This window comes from Prionailurus viverrinus, chromosome D2, assembly GCF_022837055.1.
Source record: "Prionailurus viverrinus isolate Anna chromosome D2, UM_Priviv_1.0, whole genome shotgun sequence".
NCBI lineage: Eukaryota > Metazoa > Chordata > Mammalia > Carnivora > Felidae > Prionailurus > Prionailurus viverrinus.
The window spans coordinates 69,967,973-69,990,818 of record NC_062571.1 but is presented as its reverse complement, the minus strand read 5'-3'; the positions used below and the strand labels follow the sequence as shown (position 1 = coordinate 69,990,818).

At 45.1% G+C, this 22,846-nt stretch overlaps 1 protein-coding gene across 1 annotated transcript in view; it reads left to right on the top strand.

Moving 5' to 3' along the window:
* Nucleotides 1–22,846, top strand: part of GPAM (glycerol-3-phosphate acyltransferase, mitochondrial) — a 63,680-nt gene that overhangs the window by 819 nt on the left and 40,015 nt on the right. The gene's annotated exons all lie outside the window — the stretch shown is intronic.

The window sequence follows — 22,846 nt, the reverse complement described above, 5'->3', positions numbered from 1 at the left end:
ATGCCAGCAGGGATTTACCCACCTGGGAAGAGGATGGAAACGTCCCCTCTAATTGTTACATTTGGCTGGAGGTGCCCGAGGAGGGGAGGATATGATGCCAAAACAAGGAAAACATCATTTTATTTGGGTGGAAAACAACGCTTTCATAGTAAATCAGCATTAAAATTGTTGGTTTTTTTTCTTTCTTTCTTTTTGTTTTTTTGCTGTGCATTTTCGATTACTGCATTTCCTCTCTCTGGCCGTAGTGGTTGTCTTAATTTCCACATGTTTCCATCCAGGTTGTCTTCATTGTGAACTGTTGTACCTGGGTTGCTTGTGCTGTGTCAGCTTTGGCAGGCTGTTTTCCTGGCTTTGCCCCCCCACCCCCCGCCCCGCAAACCGGCTCTGCGGGAGGGGGGCGTGGGGGGGGAGGGAGATTTTCTCGGCAGAGGCCCCATTGGATTTCCTGAGACTATTTGGGGTAATGGTCTGAGGCGCTTGTCAAAGTAAGTCCCCTCCCCCCTCACAATTTTAAGGGAAATGGCAAGAGGGAGGACAAACCCAGAGCGGGGAGTTGTACCTCCTGGACCTGGTTCCTTCCTGCTCTTTTGGGAGCACTTTCTCCCTTTACCATCATCCGGATGGCCTGAGTCTGCTCCTCCTCTCTCACTGTTCTCCCATCTCTGTTCTCCACACGGACACTCATTCTTTGCACCCACCATGGCAGCCTTCTTGCATGTTACCCTTTCTGCTCGGAACACTTCCTCCCTTCCCTGCCCCCTGCTCTGGCCAAGTCAACAGATTAGTGAGGTCTCTGAGTAAAGCTTCTTCCTCTGGGACTAGGTTAGGATCCCCTGGACCTCACCTCACTGAACCCCCAATCGCGTCGTCTCATGATGGCTTGTTTCCTCATCCACTGCCTCGCACTGGCAGCTCTGTGAAGCCAGGGGCCTTGCTTCCAGCCCAGCAGTGTCCGGCACCCAAGAGACTCTTACTGGCAATAACAGGTAACACTGACAGAGCACCTTCTAGCTGCCTGGCACTGTTCTGAGGGCTCTTACGCTTTTTAACTCAGTCCTCAAACTAGGAGGTGTCAACCCATTTAACAGACAAGGGAACTGTATAAAGAAACAAGTTGGGGCACCTGGGTGGCTCGTTTGGTTGAGTGTCCAACTTCTGATTTCGGCTCAGTTCATGATCCCAGGGTGGTGGGATCGAGCCCCACATTGGGCTCCAGCCCCACATTGGGCTCCATGCTCCATCCTCTCTCCCTCCCTCTCCATTCCCCAACCCCCCCACCAAAAAAAAAAAAAAAAAAAAAAGAAAGGAGTTAACCTAGTAAACAGTGGACTTCAGAGCCCATGCTTTCACTCCTATGCCATAATGCCAATCTGGTGCCGAATGAATCCGTGAAAAACGAATGATAGCGGGGTAATGAAGAGAACCCTAGGCCACTCTCCCATCTGCTCTGTTGGACCCTTTCACTCAGCCTACTGCACATGAGCCACAGTGCAGGTTGTGTGCAAGGCTCTGAGGATATGGTAGGAAATGGGCGCAGACCCTGACCTGAGTTCACTTTAGTTTTGAGCTACGTCCTCTCTGTCAGGATCTGCTTTCTCCGTCAGCCTCTACCTACCTTTGTTTTAATCACTTATGGGCTCTGACCTCATGACTGAGAGGGGCTCCAGGTCAGGAATTTGGTCCCGCCTTGAAGGAAGCACTTATAGAAACTAACACTGCCTGGATGCTTGCAGCAGATCGACATTGTGCTAAGGGCTTTCCCTGCCTTAGTTCATTTTCCCTCCTTGTGAGGGAGGGGGTTAGCATCATCCTATGTCCTAGAGGAACAAGTTAAGGCTAAGAGAACTAACGTTCCCAAGCTGGTAAGTGCAGCAGCTGAGACTCTGATGTATCCAGCCTCATACCCGCATACCAGGGGGTTTCATAAACACTTAGCTCTGGGCTCACTGCCTCCTGGTGACTGGTCCCCTCTGGAATTCAGGCAGATATTTCTGTTTCACTGTCTGCTTCTCCAGTTGCTGTGTGGGGACCTCCTCACTGCTATGTGATCTTCAGCATTATCTTTCCTGCCTGGACCACAATCTAGCCCCCAGCTTCACAAGACCAGGGACTGGTTTGGGAGTATCTGGTCCTAGAACATCACAGCCAAAAAGCCTAAACCAAGGCCCCCAGCTTAAGGGAAACTCCAAAATCTGAAGACCTTTCTTAGAAAAGTAGTACAGCATGGGGGCGGGGGGGATGTCATTCAGATCCACTGCTGAATTTTGCTTTCTCCACTTGTTATTTATGTTGTCTAAGCCCCAGTTTCCTTATCTGTAAAATGGGTATCATATGTCTCTGGTGTGGTTACCTTGAATTTTTTTTAATGTTGATTTATTTTTAAGAGATGAAGAGACAGAGTGTGAGTGGGGAAGGGGCAGAGAGAAAGAAGGAGACACAGAATCCAGAGCAGGCTCCAGGCTCTGAGCCATCCGCACAGAGCCCGATGTGGGGCTTGAACACCAGCCGTGAGATCATGACCCGAGCCGAAGTCGGACGCCCAGCCAACTGAGCCACCCAGATGCCCCTGGTGCTGTTACTTTGAGAATAGAGATGTTCTGTTCCACTAAATGCAGGTGTGTGCCTGCCATGTGTGAGGAACAGTGGAGAATGAGGCTAAGATCCCTGCCCTTGTGGAAGTTACAGTTGAATAGGAGACAGACAATAAGCATTAAAACAAAAACAAGAACAAAACACACACACACACACACACACACACACACACACACACAAATAAATAAGTCATTCCCATTTGTGATGAGAAAAAAAAAAAAAAGGACCATATTTAGGTAGGGGAGGAAAGCTCGTCAGGCAAGACCTCCCTGGTGAACCGATAGCATCTGAGCACCTAACACGCCATCATGAGCAAGAATGCTCAGCACGTGTGACCCTGGCCAACCACCTGTAACTCTAGGATTCAGAGGCTGTGAGTATAAAGTGAGGGGGGGTGGACCAAATGCTTCCTAAGGCTGAGTTGTCCATCTCTGGTATTTATAATTCCATCTCTGGTTGTCCATCTCTGGTATTTATAATTCAAGACAGAGTCAGATTAAAGGAGACTCCCCTGACTTCCTGTCCAGTACTCTTCTACCCAGCTATCTCCATGGATAGAGAGAGTCTGAGTCCAAACTCAAGAAGGCCAGGGGGAAGGCTTAGCTAATTCTGTCTCCCAGAACCCCCTTTCTCTAGTGCCTCCCTCTCTTCCCCAGCTGGAGCTCAGCATCTTCACTCCCCTATGGTCACTCCCACCAGACAGAAATCCCTAAGCCCTTTCCCAGGAATGGAGAAGAGGTTCTCTCTGTCCTTGTCCCCCAGGTTCCTACACATCCAGCCTGGATGATTAACCCACCTGGGGCAATCATCTCTGGTGGTGGAATTCCAAGCACAGGCAGGCTGGGGCAGGGAGCAGAGAGCTGAGGATGCGGGGACGAGCCCATCATCTTCCTTGGCTGCCCATGAGTGCTCCCAAGGCTGCCCCCTTCCCCACCCACTCAGCTTCCTCCCCCAGGAGCACCATGTTCCTTTTGCACTGCACACAGTGTCTTTTGTGAGCTCTGCGGCCAGGGACTTAGTGACAGCTCTTGTGAAGAACTGGTTAGCATTTTTTCCAGACAAAGCCAGAAACTCTGGGAGGTGATGGGAAGGCTAAGCTTGCCAAGTGTGTTGAAAGGAAATGATCAGTTTCAGGCTCCTGAAAGAATGGTCTTCAATTCTGTTCCACCTTCCCCACGGGGGACCCTGTCCCCTTGACCTCCAAGGGCATATCAACTCTCTTTCCATCTCTTCTTCCTTACCTGGGACCTAACTCTTGCCTTCAGCTGTCTGTTAACCAATCCCCACCTACTGCTTACTGTCCACAATGCTTAGTAGGACCTCCCAGGGACGGGTTTTAGCCAGCGATGCCTAAGGGAGCAATGATGGTGGGAAGGCAGGCTGTAGATTTGATAACTCAAGGGACATAACTGTCTTCACATGAGCTCAGGATTTGAAAACCTTTGTTTGGTTGGGGAGTCAAAGATTAGATGGATGTTGAGAAAGGATCAGAAATGCTGTGCAATAGATAATACGTTGTATCAGAGCGTTTCCTTTTTTTAAAGTTTATTTATTTATTTTGAGAAAGGAGGGGGGAGTAGAGAGAGAGCTCAGTGGGAGTCTCGGACTCAAAAACTGTGAGGTCATTACCTGAGCTGAAATCAAGAGGCTGGCACTTAACAACTGAGCCACCCAGGCTCCCCAAGAGCATTTCCAAAGAGACATGGAATAGCAAGTTGTACCCAGAGGCAAACTCTCCCCAACAGGTCATAAAAGGAAAGTGGCAGGATATTTGCAGTGGGAAGCCCACCCTCACCATTTGGTCCCCAGAACCTGTAGCCTTGCTAATCTTGCCAAGGGAAAGCCTGGTTCTGCAGCCAGGAGCGGCATTTCAGATGTGTATTGGGGCTCTAAGTTGTCCTGCTGAGCCAGTACTAATGAAAATACTCCATCACTCCTGATCTCTCAAGCAGCAGGGCAACAGGAACCCTCTCCCCACCCCATCCTCTCTCCTTGCCTCTGTGTGTTTTACTTACTGAGCTTTGCATTTGGCCTTTCTCTAACCTGCCCTGTGGGTCTGGTGGGAAGTTTAGCTGAGGTTGACTCTGTGCATTGGGCTTCAACACCCTGCCAGGAGTCAGGTTGACCCAAAAAAAAAAAAAAAAATCCAAAACTACCCAAAATGAGTTTTAAAAGAAAACATCCTTTTCCCCATGAGCTGGACTTTCTCTGCAGGGAAGAGCAGTTTTTGTGGATCTTAACATGGGCGGAGGTGGGGGGTCAGGGGGGCGGACTACTTAGTAACAGTGTGGCTGATGTTTTCTTTCTGTCAATTCCAAATCAGAAGTGACTGTGAGGCACTGGGGCCTGGGAAAATGGAACACCCTGGGTCTGAGAGCTCTTCTCTGACTTGGCAATGGCAGTACCAGTGGGATCAAGCAGCAGGCAGGCTGGAGGCTGGCTGTTCCACACCCCAGCCCTGCTTCAGCCCAGACAGCTCAGGGGACTTGGGAGAGGAGCTGAGCCTTTACTCGGGAGTCCCCTGGCACCTCCCGGGGCAGCAGGAGCCCTAACCCCCATCACACTCCCCTTGGGGCTCATTTTAATTATCTTGAGGGATGATGCTCAGGGCTAGCCTGTGGGTAGGTTGGAGGTGGGGCCCCTTGTCCACTGCACCAGCCACAAACAGCACGCATGATTAGATAATAAAAATGTGCCCTCTGATCGTCAGACTGTGCGGGTTCGTGAAGCAGCATTGTGTGTTCCTGGTGCTTTGCCATTGCTCCTTCACAATCTGCCTTGCTATACTACCAGGCCTGCCCCACGACTAACTAGCTCCTTGACTCAGGGCAACAAGGCACAGCCACTGCTCTCAAGGAACTCAAAGCCCAGTGGAAGATATGAGTAATCAAGCAATTTAGGGTAACGTCACCATGTGGAAGACTGCCACCAAAGAGAAGCGAGGTTTATTCTCAGGGCAACTTCAGTCCCTCCAATCCTACCCTTACCTCTCCCTCTCCTTATCCAGCAACATCTTCTCTGTTCCATCTGGGTCGCAAGCCTAATTCTTCTCCCAGCAACTCCAGTGGCTCCTCACAGTACCCATATTCCAGACTGCAGATGAGTGCTGGCCTATGACGTTTTTCCAATCCAGGGTGACTTAAGAACTAAGGACAGAATAGCCAGTCTTTAGTACACCTGTGTGTATTCAGTTTGAGGAACTTGCCTTCATTTGGAGAGGCTATCCCTTCTGTCTGTCTGTCCAGATGTTGAAACATTCTTTCATTTATGAAAGGATGGTGTTTGTAGATGTCAACTCAGGTTGAATTTAATTTTAATATTACCATTGGGCAGGAAAAAAAAAGTTAGGATCCATTGTTTACTGCACTGTGATAGCTCAAAGTCTGGGAAGCATTGCCTAAAAACTGCTTGTCACCAAGGTTAACACCTATGTCCGAACTCAAGCGGGAGCCCCTGGGGTGTCTGTCTTAGTGTCTGATTTCCCAGTCTGTGGCAGACTGGCAGAGCTGATGTATTCAAATTCAACTCACTTCCCCAAGACACTTAGCTGGCTGTAGTGGCTAAATCCTTAAATGGACGCTCCTGTTTTCTTGGCGTCCTGGGCTGCTGTATGTTTAATGCCTTGAGTATCCAATTTCTGGGCCAAACTCATGAAAATCTAAAGGGGAATTATCCGTCTCAGAAAGTAGTTGCAATGGAAATAAAAGCAATTCGTACTCAGTGTTATCAGGATGTTTAATTTTTCATTGAAATTTCAAGATAAAAGGTGATCTTGAGAGTTGTGTTAACCCAGATCTTTGGCTTCCATTGATATGCAGCTTAGAAACTGCTGGAAATGGGGCGCCTGGGTGGCGCAGTCGGTTAAGCGTCCGACTTCAGCCAGGTCACGATCTCGCGGTCTGTGAGTTCGAGCCCCGCGTCGGGCTCTGGGCTGACGGCTCAGAGCCTGGAGCCTGTTTCTGATTCTGTGTCTCCCTCTCTCTCTGCTCCTCCCCCGTTCATGCTCTGTCTCTCTCTGTCCCAAAAATAAATAAACGTTGAAAAAAAAAAAATTTAAAAAAAAAAAAAAAAAAGAAACTGCTGGAAAAGATGCCAGTCTGGCTTGGAGCAGCCTTTTAGGAGTCGAAGGATCTGGTATAGTTCATTGAAGTCCCATACTGCATCAGGTTATCCTGCCATTTTAGATATGGTTTGGGCTTTGGAAGTCCCCATGAAACTTGATGGATAGAAGAAAATGCCCATCAGTCAAGCCAGATCCCAGTAATATAAATGGCAAAGTTCAATCTCTTTTTTTTTTAAGTTTTTTTTTTTTCAACGTCTTTTATTTATTTTTGGGACAGAGAGAGACAGAGCATGAACGGGGGAGGGGCAGAGAGAGAGGGAGACACAGAATCGGAAACAGGCTCCAGGCTCCGAGCCCTCAGCCCAGAGCCCGACGCGGGGCTCGAACTCACGGACCGCGAGATCGTGACCTGGCTGAAGTCGGACGCTTAACCGACTGCGCCACCCAGGCGCCCCCAAAGTTCAATCTCTTCAGTTGTGGTTGAACATTTCTGTTAACCATTGTTTAAAATAAGTGATTCATGCTAGGCTTAGATAATTTATTTTTAAAAATTTTTTAACATTTATTTATTTTTGAGAGAGAGAAGGAGAGAGAGACAAAGCGGGGAAGGGGCAGAGAGAGAGGGAGACACAGAATCCGAAGCAGGCTCCAGATTTTCTGAGCTGTCAGCACAGAGCCTGATGCAGAGCTCAAACTCAAGAACCGCAAGATTGTGACCTAAGCCAAAGTCAGATACTTAATTGACCGAGCCACCCAGGCACCCCATTGGATAATTTAGCTGCAAGGAGGGTTTTGCTTTACCATTCTGCAATGTTGGTTTTCCTTTGTGATGGCAATTGCAAAGGAGATTCTCATGTTTGGACTGAGTGCTTCTTGAGGTCAAGGGTGTGCCTTGTGTATGCTATTAGTGAACACATTCTTCTACTTCTGTCTATCTCTCTGCTGGGACCAAATACATCTCTTGGCACATAAGATGTCAAAAAATTGTTGTTGTGATACCAATAATGCAAATGCCTGATATATTTTGGAGAGAATTCATTTCTGGTAGTTTCTACCTAGGCCTAATATGATCACTTAATCATTCATTTTTTTTTTCAACTTGCCTATTGAATTATTAGAAGAAAATTCTTTGACTTGACAATTCTGTTTTGGTTTGCAACCCTGCAAAAAGGAAGAAGTGGGCATATGGCGGGCATCAAAGACCTCTAGTGAGCAGTTTGTGTTCCAAGCCTTGGTACCTAGTTTTCTGGAACCTCCATTGGCTGCTTAGTCAGGGTCTGGGAAGCAACAGGCATGGTCCATTTGACCTTGCATAATTGTATTTGGTTTGCCTGGGCAATTTGGCCAACACAGTCTTTTCCACTTAACTCACCCTTCTTGTGGCAGGCAGCCCTCTAGCTGGTCACCAGCCTGAGGTCCGAAGAGAATAATCTAGAAGGTTTAGGGAAGTTTGTCATCCTAGCTTTGCCATTGCTCAGTTATATGGCCCTGGGCAAGTCATCTGTCTCCCTGGGTCATGTGAACCATGGCCTGTGAACCATGTTGGAATAGATCAGAATTTCTCAACCTTGGCACTGGCGACATTATGGGTAAGATAAGTTTTGGTTGTGGGGCTGACTGTCCTGTGCTTTGTAGGATGCCTAGCGGCATCCTGGCTTCTACCCACTAGACGCCAGTGGTGCTCTTCCCCTCTTTTGTAACGACCAAAAGACATTTGGACACTTCCAAATGTCTTCCTAAGGGCAAAATCATCCCCAGTTGAGAACTATTGGATCAGATTATATTTACCTCTGTCTCTGAAGCCACAGTGAGTTGTTAATCCATTCTGTTTTATCAAACACCTACCATAAGCTAGGCATTATATTAGGTTTTGTAGCCTCAGTATTTTGTACAGCTATTCCATTGAGTAAGTGCCATCTACTTCATGAAACTCTGAATTAGAGCTAGAATGGCGTCTACAGGGGCACTGAGGTAGAATGAAGAAAAGAGAGAATCTCTATTTGGACTCTTACTAGCCTCATCTATAAAACATCAACCTTATACATTGTTGTCAGGACCTGATGCTTAGTGTATATGAAAGACCTTAAATGATAGTAGACATTCAGTAATTAACCTCATTCTCCTTTCTTCTTCCTCACCCCTGAGAGAATCAGATCTGCACAAACCATTATCAGCTTTGCTCTGCTATCTCTAGGAATCTACCCTTCTCCTACCACATGCCCCCAATCTGCTCCCCAGGCAGGCCAATACTGATATGTCCTTTTGAAAATCTCCAACCGGGTGGGTCTGACTTCAGCTCAGGTCATGATCTCAGAGTTCGTGGGTTTGAAACCCGCATCTGGCTCTCTGCTGTCAGTGTAGAGCCTGCTTTGGATCCTCAGTCTCACTCTCTCTCTGCCCCTCCCCTGCTTGCTCTCTGTGTCTCAAAAATAAAAAAAACATTAAAAAAAACTCCAACTATATGTTTCAAGGAGAGCCCCCACCCCACCCCCAATGTCTTCTATTGCCAGATTATTAACTTGGTGCATTTTTGAAGGAGTTGCCTCTCCCTAGTGAAGAAAAAGATTCTCCAGAGAATAACCAGAGATGAGCAGAGGCCAGTGTTTTGTGTTTGCTTTTGCACAGTGACAATAAGGAACTGAGGAAGCCCCAGGTCCTCCTCTTTGAGTCATCAACACTGCTTCTCCTGGGTCACTGATTGGGCCATGGGTTTTATCATGGGTTCTGAGTGTCTCAGGGTCAAAGATCCTGCATTGGACGTCCATGGGAGCTCCTACACCACCTCCTCCAGGGAACACATGTTGGTATTTTGTAGCCTGATATGGTGAGAAGCATCATGGTGCAGTAGTAAGCAGTTCAGGGCAAGGGAGTTTGAATCTGTATTTTCTTCTCGGGTCAGACACTGACCAGGGGCTATGGAGAACATGAAGACAGTGTAACTCTTGGAAAAAATAGGTTCAGGCTCATATCCCAGCTCTGTCACTCTCTGTTTGGCCTTGGGAAATGTATGTTACTACTCTGAACCTTGGCTGTCATAGCTGAGAAGTCTGCAATCATAAGGGTCCCTCTTCATTTGGAGGTTGTATTAAATAATAGAATATGTGGAAAGCATATGGTACAATCCTGGTCATTTTTTTGAGAGAGAGAGAGAGAGAGAGAGAGCGCACAAGCAAGTGTAGGGAAGGGGCAGAGAGAGAGAATCTTAAGCAGGCTCCACGCTCAGCACAGAACCCGATGTGGGGCTCGATCTCATGACCATGCAATCATGACTTGAGCTGAAGTCAAGAGTTGGATGCTTAATCGACTGCTCTGAATCCTGGAAAATATTAAGTGCTCAATAGAAATCCACTTTAATTAATAATATGTGTCATCTTAAAGAGTAACTATAAGCAATAATAAATATGATAGGTATTGCATAACAAAAAGATGGATTTGGGTGGATGAAAAGGTATGTATGAGATTGACTTGTTTCATTACTGATGAGAAAACGGGCTCAGAAGGGGAAGCAAGGGGAAGGGTACCCAGGTTAATGGCAGAGCTGGGGCAGATCTTACATCTCTAGATTCCCCTCTAGATGCTGGTTCTACTGTCCTGGGGTTGCTTTCCTGTGTTAAAGAAGAAATTACTCAATAACAATTGTAACATGATATGGCAGACTATTCAGGACTCTCACCAGAGGTATAGGCACCACCACGATGGGGATTTTACAGTATAGAAGACAGACTGGACTCAACTCCAAATACAGCATGGGCAAGAAACAGGGTGGGGGCCTTGGATGGAAAAGTACTAAAAGGAGACAACAAGGTTAAGGGGGACTCTGGGTAAACCGACCTAACATGATTCTTCCCTGAACACAGGTTGGGGTGGTCAGACAACACCTGGGGAATGGTGGAGGGCTAGGAACCTGATCAGATATCGAAGGTTGGGGCTCTGGCTAAACTGACTTAGCAGCATTCTTGCGAATACTGGATTTTACAAGGAGGTGCATGGATGGGCCTAGGAGAAGGTTCAGGAGACTGACTAGGAGAAGGTTCAGGTTTTCTAAACCCAAGTTTAGAAAATTGCATACAAATTGAGGAAAATGCACCAGTTGGTTTAAGTACCATGTGCTGTTTTCAGAGGGATTTCTTCTTCAGAGTAAGAGAGAAATAAATATTGTTTAATGGGTTTCTGATGACCTGGGCTGCCCTAGAGAAAATCAAGGTTTGAGCGGGGGTACCTAGCCACCCAAGGCTCCAGCTACACCAGCCGGTCCTTACATACCACCAAGCACTCTAGCAATTATTGCCTTCATCCCTCCATCTCCCACCTTCTCAAAGTTCAGCCCTTACCTCCCAGCCCAGACCCAAGGGCCTGGTGAGTTCATCTTTTGCCTTAATGCTGATACTTGGTCTTGAGAGCCACCATGAATGACTATATAACTGAGCACAAATAGTGTTTCCCTTCCCAACGAGGCTGCAAGAGATTTCTCTGGGCTGGCTCAGACCTGTGACTCATATCTTTCACCTCTTGCCAATAAATCATGGGCTTGCTTGAGAAGAAAAGACTGAAGGTTTTAGGCTCATTGTTCAAAGAGGAAGAATTTTAACAGAGTGTCTTGCCGCACTTGGTCCTTCAATATTGACTATTTGGGGCCTGCTTGCAATGGAGGTTATGTGGTTCTGTTCGGGTTCTGACATCATGATAATTCACATGATGCCACATCACATGTCATTACACAGTAAGTGGAACCATGGTATAAATGGAATAACTCATTTGCTTTAAGCTCTACTGTAGTCTTAAAGAATGGTCATAATTCAGTCAAGAAGTTGAATCAGTAGAGTCCTGTTTCCTACCAGAATTCTATCTCCTATTTCACTTTTTTTTAAACTAAATTAAAATTTAACTGAAAGTGGGTGTCCTTCTTATCTGAAGAAGAGGCTCACCACGCACAGAATACACATTTTAATGCTTTTCTTTTACTCCCCTCCCCTTCTTTTGTTTAACCCCTTTCTGGCATAGCACATGTCAACTGATGATTTAAAGGACGGCTCTGCAGATTATGGCTCCTGGGCCAAATCCTGTCCACCACTTGTTTTATAAATAAAGTTTTATTGGCACACAGCCACATCCATTCATTTATGTATTTATTATCTATGTCTGCTCTCATAGTACTACAGAATGGAGTAGTTGTGATAGAGACCATATGCCCAAAGCCTTAAATACTTACTAGCTAGCCCTTTACAGAAAAATTGTGCCGATTCCTGATTTAGAGTTTGAGTGTTGGGGTCAAACATGCCTAGGTTCAAATGAGGTCTAGGTTACTCATTAGTGTGTAACAAGCTAGCTTTGACATTGGGAAAGCTATGTGACTTCTCTGAAACATAAGCTGTACCATGGAGATAATAGATAAATACCTACTACCCTGCAGGGTTGGTGTGAGAATTCGGTGAGATAGTATTTGTAAAAACTACAGCCCTGTGCCTGGCACAGAACAAATGCTCCATAAATAGTAGCTATTCCTGAACATTCATTCCTTTAGCCAACAAATGTATATCTAGTGGTTTCTCTGTGCCACACCTGGGGTGGGGGCCACAGCAATGCTTGACACAGACAGTTCTGCCTCTCAGAGAGCTCACGTTCTAATGGAGAAGAGAGGCAGCATAAAGAAAATGAACTAGAGATCATTATTAAATAGTGATGAGCGTTGTAAATAAAATCAAATAGGACGACATACAAGAAAATGACGAGGCAGGGAATAGAAAATTGCTAACCAAGCTAAGACCTAAACATAAGAATGAATCAGCCATGTGCATATCCAGAGAAGAAATATTCTCCACAGCAGGGACAGGGAGTAAGGAGTCCCTGAACCAGGGATGAGCTTGGGATGGTCCAGGAAGACAGGTGGCCTCGGGGACTGGGGCGGTGATGGAGAGGGGGATGACAGAGGTTGGCAAGGGTAACAGCATGTTGACACTTGCAGGTCTTGAGAAGACTTGAGAGGCAGGGGTGCAATCTGAGACCATAATGGAGCAGAAATGAAGTCCTTGGCCTCATTCTACGACGTTTGTTGTAAATATATGATCCTTCCTCTTTGGTCTCTGGCATTTGTTGCTGTTGGAAACCAGAAACGAGAAGGGACCTTGGGGACCCTCGGCAGAGTGGAAGCTTTTGGTTGTCGCAAGTCCATCCCACCACCCCGGCTGATCCCGGCCCCCTCATTTGGGCTTTTCTCCTTACAGTACCCCTGACTCACCCAAAAGATCTTCTGGCCGATGCTATTACCTCTTTGAAATCTTTCTTATCAGGAGCCTTTAATGCTTCTCCAGGCAGAGCACTTACGGTGAAAACCAGTTAATGTAATCTTAAAACACTCTAATAAATTTCCAGCAACATAAGACCACCAGATAATCACTTTGTCCCTAGGCTCACTCAGAATTCACAGCTCAGATCCCACAATTAGCATTTCTTTTGTGTCTGAATCATTGAACAGGCGTGAAGAGCCCCAGTGATAATATTTTGCCTTTTGGAGGTTTTAAAGAAAGCTGTCGATATCATCAGTTACCCAAACTGCCTTTCGAGTTGCCAATAGGAACAGCCAGGCTGCAGTTCCCAGTTTCAAAGCCCTGCTGCATACCTAGCTACTTAAAAGTCTGCCTTTATCTTCATTCTCCCCTTTCTTCATCATCCTCATCCTCACCAAAACCCCTTACTGGAAAGTACTTAGCTGGCTGATAGTAACTCGTACTTCCTTTACAGTGTGCAGAAATGTGTTTCGGTCTCCTCTTGCTTTAGACATTGTTAGAAGAACAAGATCCCACATGTGGCTGTCTTCCAAGCCATGCTTTCAAACTGACGCCGAGTCTTACTTTGGGGTCCCTGAATGACCGCACAGTGGAGGGTTATGAACCCCCTGAAATCAAATGCAAACTTCTACATGTGCCTTCCCCCCCCACCCCCCCGCCGTTGGGAGAGAATTTAGAGCTTCATCTGACTCTCAGCGTTCCCTGACTCCAAAAAGTTAGGAACGACGGCTTGCAAGACTTTAGTGACACAATCCGTAGTATAGTCATTGAAGGAAAACTCTATGCGGATTTGTAACTGGAAATGGGAAGTTGGAGCTGGGGAAGCCTGCGATTCTGAAACACCACGTTGATCAATTATGGCCTGTGAAAGCAAGTGGGATTCATACCTGGATCAAATGAGGCTTCTCTTTTTAAGGGATTAGACATTTTCTCAGGAACTCTTAGGATAATAGCAAACATTACGTATTGCCTGCTACGTGCCAGGTAGTGTCCCAGTGCCTTCCATATTTTAACTCTTAATCCTCACATCTACCGTATAAAGTAGATACTGTTATTAGTCTTGTTTTACAGATGAGGAAAATGAGGCACAGAGAGATTAAAACCATAGACTGAGTTTGCACTCAACATTCCAAGACCCTTCATAGTTCTGGATAATGTAGTTTGTCAAGCTGTAATTAATCGTTCAGAATAATTACCATTTCGGATATGGCTGAATGGTGGCCGTGTTGTAATCTTCAAGCCCGTGCCTAATCAATAATAGGATTCCCTTATATGCCACTCTGGTTTTGTGAATAAGAACAGATTGTAGGTTATGTGCAGAGGACGCCCAGCTGACTCCTCTTTTAATTAGAATTTGTCTAAGCGTCCTGTGGTTTATAAAATGGGGTTACTGACCTAGTAGATAATTTTATTGTGACTATTATCACCACTAAAAAATTCATGCCATGAACATAAGGCATGCCATGACCCTGTAGAGCTTAAAGTTAACTAAACCTTATCTCTGGGAGGTCAAAATTCCATTCATTCCAGGATTTGATCAATTTATGGGGCTTTAGATATAATTCACCCTTTACCTAGATTCTATATATTTAATAGTTAATGAGCAGGTGACCTAGGAGCTTACAGACTATCCTCTAAAAGCATCGTTTATAATTAACCTAGAGAAAACCAACATTGTGGATATTAAGGTTTCTTTAATCCCATATGTAACCCATAATGGTTGCTAGGAATTCTACAATTTGTGGATGCGTGCTAAATTTACATATATGTGCCTATGATTTGTAGAGGTAAAGTAGGAACTCTGGACCAGAACTGACAGCCTTTGGAAAAAGTAACTAAAATAATTTGATAAAGGGGACACATGTTTTGCCGTCTCCTAAGCAGAACTGGATGTGCAAGAGGGTGCAATGGGTGAGGTGTAAGTCAGCCTGGGTGAAGGGTTGGGCTCAGTGACCCGCTCAATCAGTGGTATTAACCAAGTAGGGCTAGGAGAGGGGATTGTACCCTGTGACTCTGGATTATGGAAAGCCTATTATACAATATCTTACTTTCATGTTGGAGATCGTCCTTGTAATCCATTTCAAATATTTTATGGAATAATATGATGGCTGTCAGAAAAGATTTGGTAGTAATCATAGTCAGTTGTATTATTATGCTTATTCGAGTTTTGCTTTATACCAGGTAATTTAGATAATTGGAAACTGGGTTGGTATTACTCTTTGAAAACCTTTTCTGTTGGGAAATCTGTAAGTTAAAAGCTAAAGATAGTTAAAAGGAGTATGTTTAGAGCACTCAAGAGAATGCATTTCTGAAGGAAAATCTTGGAGCCTCTACATCCTCAAAAGTAATAAAACTAAATCTCTTTAAAAGTTTTCTAAATCGAAAACTCCCCCGTTCATGCTCTGTCTCTCTCTGTCCCAAAATAAATAAACATTGAAAAAAAAAATTAAAAAAAAAAGTTTTCTAAATCGAGACTTAATTGAACTTAGATTAATCTTCTTCCTGTTGAGACTTAATACATGAAGCTCTAACGTACTTTCTTCTCTTAGAAAAAAGAATACTTTCAATGCAAAGTAGTTCTGCTTCTCCTTGCCTTCGTTGTGAATTTTTTTTTCTTTTTTGACAAAAACTGATCCTGAGGAGGACAAATAAAAATAAGTCTATCTCCAGCCATGTCTAGCTCTCAAGTATTTTCAAATTCCTTCCTTCAAGTGTACTGGGCACACGCATGTTTGCCTCCTTATTCGTAGTGTTCCCTCCCCTCTGACCCAAAGATTGGGAGTGGGAGAAGAATGGGTAATCTGCTTCCTACCTCTCTACCAACCTTGAATACATGCTTCTCCAAGACCCATAGAATCCTGAGCCCTTAAAGCTCTATGGTTCATAGATCCCTCCTTGAATCCTTCTATTCTTAATGTTATGCTTGTCCAGGATTGTTGACAGTTGTAACAGCCATTCACGTTCTCTTTTATTAAATAGTTGATCAATCTCATCTTGTACTTAGACATGCAACAAACACCTTGAGCATCGTTTTGTGCAAGGCACTGTTAGGTGCTAGGAAATCAAGATGGGAATGGGAGAAGTCAAGAATTTAAGAGGGACAGGCAGACATTAAATGGCTAATTCTACAATGGAGTCTTCAATTATAATTGTGGTAAGTCCCATGGGGGAGAAGCATACAACAAGGGGTTCTGACCTAGTCTGGGAATCAATGAAAGTTGTCATGAGGAGGTGAGACCTGAACTGTGTTATGAAGCATGAGTTGTAGAGAAAACAGGGGATTGTAGTAGGGACCACTGCCAGCAGGGGAAGAGAAGGGCAGTGAAAGAGAAGGGCAGAGGCATTTTACTTAAGGAACTGAAAGCCAGCCAGTGTAGCCAAAGTCAGAGAGAAAGGGCAAGTGAGAGAAGATGAGGCGGTGAGGCTAGCAAGATAAGGGTGGTGAGGTTACTTAATACCAGGTATTAGAGGCCATGTTGAAGACTTTTTTCTAAAAGTCCCTATCCTAAAAGTCCAAGGCCTTTGTCCTAAAGACTGCAAGGAACAATTTAAAGGATTTTAATCACCTGCAGTGGGGATCAGGCAGAGAAATGGGGGTGTTAGAAATGCTCAGTGTTGCATTTTCAAATGTCTGCTCTGGAGGATGTGTGGGGAGTTTGGGAGGGTGGGGGGTGGGGAGCTGACATGAGGAGTCCGGGTAGTAAGTTTTGTGCCTTCCAGGGAAGGTGGTGGTGGCCTGCATTAGGACAATGCAGATAGCGAGGAGGTAAACGGGTGATGGGCTTAAAGCTATTTAGAAGGCAAAATTGCTAGAAGTTACTGTTGGATTGGAAGCAGGAAGAGGTTAAAAATGACTCCTAGGCTCCTGGTTTGCTGAGGAGAGAGTAAGGAGAGAGAATGAAGGAGGCCTTTGAGCCAGTAAAAGTTGCCAAGGAAAAACATCTAGGTAGGGAGAGAGAAATCCAGGAAGCGTGGGATTGTGAAAGCAGAGGAAAGGTCTTGCTTCTTCCCCTAGAGCTTGAACTTGCTCAACAAACCATCAGTATCCAATAATCTGACATCAAGTTGTACAATAGTAGAGGGGCTCTGGGTAGGTCTGGGCACTCATGATCTAGTCCACGTTAGGATCCCTCTTCCAGAAGACAAGGTACTTTGTTTCCAGCTAGTCTCACAACTCCACAAACCACCTTGGACAATACCTTCCAAAAACCAAGAGTGATTTTCAGAGAAATGACTTAAGAAATATTTAGGAACAAAAAGTTTTCCTAAACCAACATGCTGTCATCATAAATGCAACAAAGGCACAGCAAAGACAAACTTTTATGATATCATATGGGGCTGGCCTGTCAGAAGCTCCTAAAGCTCTTCATTCCAGATTGGGAACTTTGCTTTATCTAGCCCAACCAGAAGGTTCTCTGAGGTTGTTCTGATAGTCATTAGGGCTGTTCATAAATGTTTGGTTAGCTTGCTTTGGACACACAACAGGATTACATTTCTTTACCCAGTTGCTTTATATGATGCTTTACCTAATGAAATGGGAACAGAAGTTAAGTCTGGATTAAGAGCCAGTACCTGGTTTCCACTCTCCATTCCTGGCCTCAGCAAATAAGGAAGTGCATGTCAATAAAGAGCTTCCCTCAGTGTCCTTTATGAGCAGAGCTCCTATAATAACCTGTAGTTTACATGTATCATAGGCAAGAAATAAACTTTGTTGTCTTAAGACTCTGAGATGTTTGTTACTGTATCATAACCTAGCCCATCCTGACTGATAGAGAGACACCCTTTCCAGAACAAAGTGACCTTAAGAGTTCATATGAGTTCCAAAGATTTTAGAACAAATTCTTTGCCAGGCAAGCTCAAACAGATAGGATCTGTCCTTTGTCTCCTGAGTCTCTGCAAGAGGAGACTATTACCAATCATAGTAATAGCTACTGTTTAGTAACTCTTAACCATGCAGCAGGGACTGTGCTAATAATCTTGCAGCATATATGATTCTATTTTATCTAAAATTAACCCAATAAGGAAGTGGACATGAGCAAATCCACTTTAAAAATGAGAGAATTGAGGCCTAGAGAGGTTAAATAGATTGCCCAGGGTCACACAGCTGGTAGATGGCAGAACCAAGATTGGAACCCAGGTTGTCTGGCTCCAAAGTCCTTGCAGAGTTCTCATTCTGCTAGAAGGTTCAGGGTTGGCCTACTGGTGTCCTGACTCACAGCTCAGTTCTTAAACCAACTTCATCTGAGTGTTTTATAGAGTGGGGTTTAAAACATATGCTTTTCAGACATGGGACGTGACTATTCTTAGCTACCAGGTTCTTACCTAAGCTGGCTGAAATGTATGTTACGTGTTTGTGCTTTTTAAAAACAATTTTTTTAACGTTTATTTATTTATTATTGAGAGCTGGAGAGAAAAAGAGCATGAGCAGGGGAGGGGCAGAGAGTGGAGGAGACACAGAATCCGAAGCAGGCTCCAGGCTCTGAGTTGTCAGCACAGAGCCCAATGGAGGGCTTGAACCCACGAACTGCGAGATCATGACCTGAGCCAAAGTGGGATGCTCAACCAACTGAGCCACCCAGGTGCCCCTGTGTTTATGCTTTAGAATCAGATAGATCTGAATTCAAACTGGGGTTCTACCAGGTACTAGATTCGCTTAAGCTCTTGCTGTGCATCACTTTCCCCATCTGAACAATGGGGGTAATAATCCTTCCTGACTTATGGGGCTGCCCTTGTTTTTCTGTTTGTTCTCAGATGCCCTCTCCATCCTTCCCTGCTCTACTTTATGTCTGGGAGAGGAGTGGACCCTGCAATCTCATTCCTTAGGCTTCTCTGCAGCTTGCTTCAGCCAATAGGAGGGGCTTGCAGGTGGTGGGAGGGCAGAAAGAGGAGGAAGCCAGGGAGGGTGTCTCTCAGTTTTTCAAGTGGCTCCTCCAGCAGGGGCAGCTCTGTGGTTTTGGCTCCTCCTAGGCAGCCCCTCTTTCCTTGGTCTCAAATGTTGCTCTGGCTCCCGGTTCTGTTAATATCTCCCTTTGTTGTTCCAGCCCTAGGATGGTGTCTACTGTTGGAAATCTCTGGGCTGCCTCACAGTACCCTTTTGTTCTTTCAGCTTTTTCAAGACCTTTCTAAGAAGGATTCTGTATGAAAGTCCCACTTCCAGTGGTCTGGCCCGAGCTGTTTTCTAGATTGTGCCATGGCTGATTTAGAGGATTGTTTGAGATAATGCCCGTGAAGTATTTAGAACAGGGCTTGGCACATAAAAAGTGCTCAAACAAAGGTAGCTTACAAAATGTGCTCACTTTCCTCTTAGGGACATACTCTGTGGCCAGTTTGCCCCAGGCAGGCACCTGCCTGCATGATAGCCTCTGAGTCGTGCCCCGTCCTCCTTCTTCCAGGCTGGCCAGGTCTGTGGACCTGGGCTTCTGTTTTGATTCATCCTACTCTAATTTTTACAGAATAAAGGGCATGTGAATTCCTCCATGACATTTTTGACTCATGTCACAGTGTTGTTTTTAATGTTCAAAACTTCTTACTGTGGCTAAGAAAGCACTGCTTCATCTTGGGATAAAGGAGGCTTAGCTGGCCAACACCTCCCTGTGCCCCATTCCCCCTTCCGCCACTGCAGCCAACAGCGCTCACTTGTGTCTGTCAACTCTGTCCTCCTGCAGGGCTTTGGCACATGGAATTCTCCCTTCTTGGAAGGGTCTTTTCTGGGCTCCTTTCAGACAAGGTCCTTCGCACACCACAGCCTCGGGGTAGCTGCTCCCTCCTTAGAGGTCCTTCCTGACCACCTTCTCTACTGCTGCTCACTGCTGTTGACCTCTGTGACAGAGGCTGTTTGGATCTTCATTGTACTTTCCACGACTTGTCTCTGTCCCAACATGCCACACACCATTAGACTTTTAACCCCACAAGGGCAGGACCTATGTGTGACATCCCCATATCTTCATCTTGTATCCTCAGCGACTAGGAAAGACTGTCTTAAAGGCACTCTTGGTCAGTATATCACAAAAGAAAAGATGCTGAAATAATCTCATGTCAAGGGTTCGTAGAAGTCCAACAGTGATGATTTTTGGGGTCCTCCTCCTCTCCCTTACCCAGGCACTTATGCAGAAAGCTTGAAATCCAGTCTCCTTGACCACTGCTCCCTGCCCAGGCCCCGCGTAGTGTGTGGACCTCCATCCCCTTCACAACACGCTCGGCCACTGGGATCTTCACTGAGGCTCCCAAGACTCTACATTCAGCCCTCTCAGTCTTCCTGGGGTCACTCTCCTTCTGCAGACTGGCCGCCTCCAAGGCCCTCCATGAAGCAATCTCAGACGGAATCCAGAACCAGTATCCTCAACACCTAACCCCTCCTCAGCACTGTGCTGGTCCCCAACCCGTTCTCAGACAACCTCTTCTCACACAATCCAGCTTACTTCCACAGGAAAAACAAAGGGCCCATTCAGGTTTTGTCTTCTTGGTGGCCAACCCAATCATTGGTTACTGGTTTTTTTTGTTGTTGTTGTTGTGTGTGTGTGTGTGTGTGTTTTTTTTTTTTTTTTGGCTTTCAGCAACAAAAAGGCTGCTAATTGCAATTACTTAGCCTCCCTTAAGGGCTTGGGGAATCCAGGGTCTTCAACCAAAGAGCCTGGCTACACTCCTGGGAGAAGGGGAAAAATACCTTTCATTTCTTAAGAATGAACTGACAAATTGTAAAAAAAGAAAAAAAGGTGACTTGTAAGCTCTTTCTTAATTAGCCTGCCTGATCCAGTGCCCCAGATCCCTTCTGGAGCCGGTGCCCTGCCCTGAGGCATAGCTCATGGCTGAAACAAAGTCTGGATCCCCACCTAGTTCCTTCTGGCCTTCCTTCTTGGGGGTAGGGGGCTGGGGGTGGGGCTGGGTAGCCCCTTGGGGGTAGGGGGCTGGGTAGCTGTCAGGTAGCCCATCCTGTAGGAGATGCCAAGACAGATCTTCCAGAAGCCTGACTGCCTCCTGCTTGGGCCATTTGAAGTTTGTGGCTTAATTTACTACTGAAGCAGTTTTTAGACGAATTGAACTCCTTATTCTGCCACAAATGTGGTAAACTTGAGTCAGAGGGGTTCCATTCTCTTCTGGTCTAGGATTCTTTCTAAATGTCTGGCTCTGAGATCACTTCCATTGCTACAAGCCCCCACAAGATAGACTGGCAGGGACTTTTTTTTTTTTAATTTAAATTTTTATTATTTTTTAATTTAAATCCAAGTTAGTTAACATATAGTGTAATAATGATTTCAGGAACAGAATTTAGTGATTCATCCCTTACATGTATCACCCAGTGCTCATCCCAAGTGTCCTTCTTAATGCCCCTTCCCCGTTTGGCCCATCCCCCCACCCAACACCCAGCCAGCAACCTTCAGTTTGTTCTCTGTATTTAAGAGGGTCTTATGGTTTGTTTCCCTCTCTGTTTTTATATTAATTTTGCTTCCCTTCCCTTATGTTCATCTGTTTTGTATCTTAAATTGGCAGGGACTATTTCTTAACTCTTTCTCTCTCCCCCCACCCCCATATATTTGCGTTATTATAGTGGCTAGAATTGTGCTCAAATTTAAGTATCAGTCAGACACTCATTTGCTTGTGAGTAACAGAAAGTAAGATTATAGTGGTTTAAACAGATAGAGATTTAACAAAATGCAGGGGTATGTGATTGGTGGCATTGGGTTTGGACATCAAGTTACGGAACAAATGGGGGAAAGAAGTGAAAAAGAAGCCGTGCCAGCTCCCTGTTCCCTTTTACTAAGAAAGAAAAGCTTCTCTGGAAATCCTCGAATTTGACTTTCTCTTGGGTCTCATTGCCCAGAACTGGGTCACATGACCATCTTGGCTGTAATGGATAGTTGGACTATGTATGTCAGAGCATGCCTTTATTTTGTCTTATTTTTGAAATACATCTATTTGGGGAAAAGAATTCTAGATTGGGTTTTTCTTTGAACACTTAAAAGATGCTACTTTCCTGACTTGTTTGCAAACTTCTGTTGAGACATCTGCTGTCATTTTATCTTTGTCTCTTTACATAGATATGCATCTTTTTTTTAATTAAAAAAATTTTTTTTACATTTATTTATGTTTGAGAGACAGAGCACAAGTGGGGGAGGGGCAGAGAGAGAATGAGACATAGAATCTGAAGCAGGTTCCAGGCTCTGCGCTGTCAGCACAGAGCCCAATGCAGGACCTGAACCAACAAACCGTGAGATCATGACCTGAGCCCAAGTTGGACGCCTAACCGACTGAGCCACCCAGGCGCCCCTTAATTTTTAAAATATTTATTTATTTTTGAGAGAGAGAGAGAGAGAGAGAGAGAGAGAGAGAGAAAGGGAGACACAGAATCCGAAGCAGGCTCCAGGCTCTGAGCTGTCAGCCCAGAGTCCGACGCAAGGCTCAAACCCACGAACCAGGAGATCATGACCTGAGCTGAAGTCGAAAGGTCAACACACTGAGCCACCCAGGCATCCCTTTTTTTCCACTCTTTTAAGATTTTCACTTTAGCACTGGTTTTAAGCAATTTAATGGTGATGTTCCTTAGTATAGTTTTCTGTGTATTTCTACTTAGAGCTTGTTGAGCTTCTGGGATTTGTGAGTTGATAGTTTTTACCAAAACTGGGAAGTTTCCAGACACTATGTCTTGGAATTTTTTTTTCTGCCTGTGCTGACTCCTCCTCACTCTCATATTTGCTTCAGGGATTCCACCTGCATGTATGTTAAGCTCATGGATACTCTGCTTATATTTTCAGTCTTTTTATTCCCTCTGTATTTCATTTGGGATAGTTTTTATTGCAATGTTTTCAGGTTCTTTAACTTTTGTTTTTTTTTTTTCTTATATTTTCAGTCTTTTTATTCCCTCTGTATTTCATTTGGGATAGTTTTTATTGCAATGTTTTCAGGTTCTTTA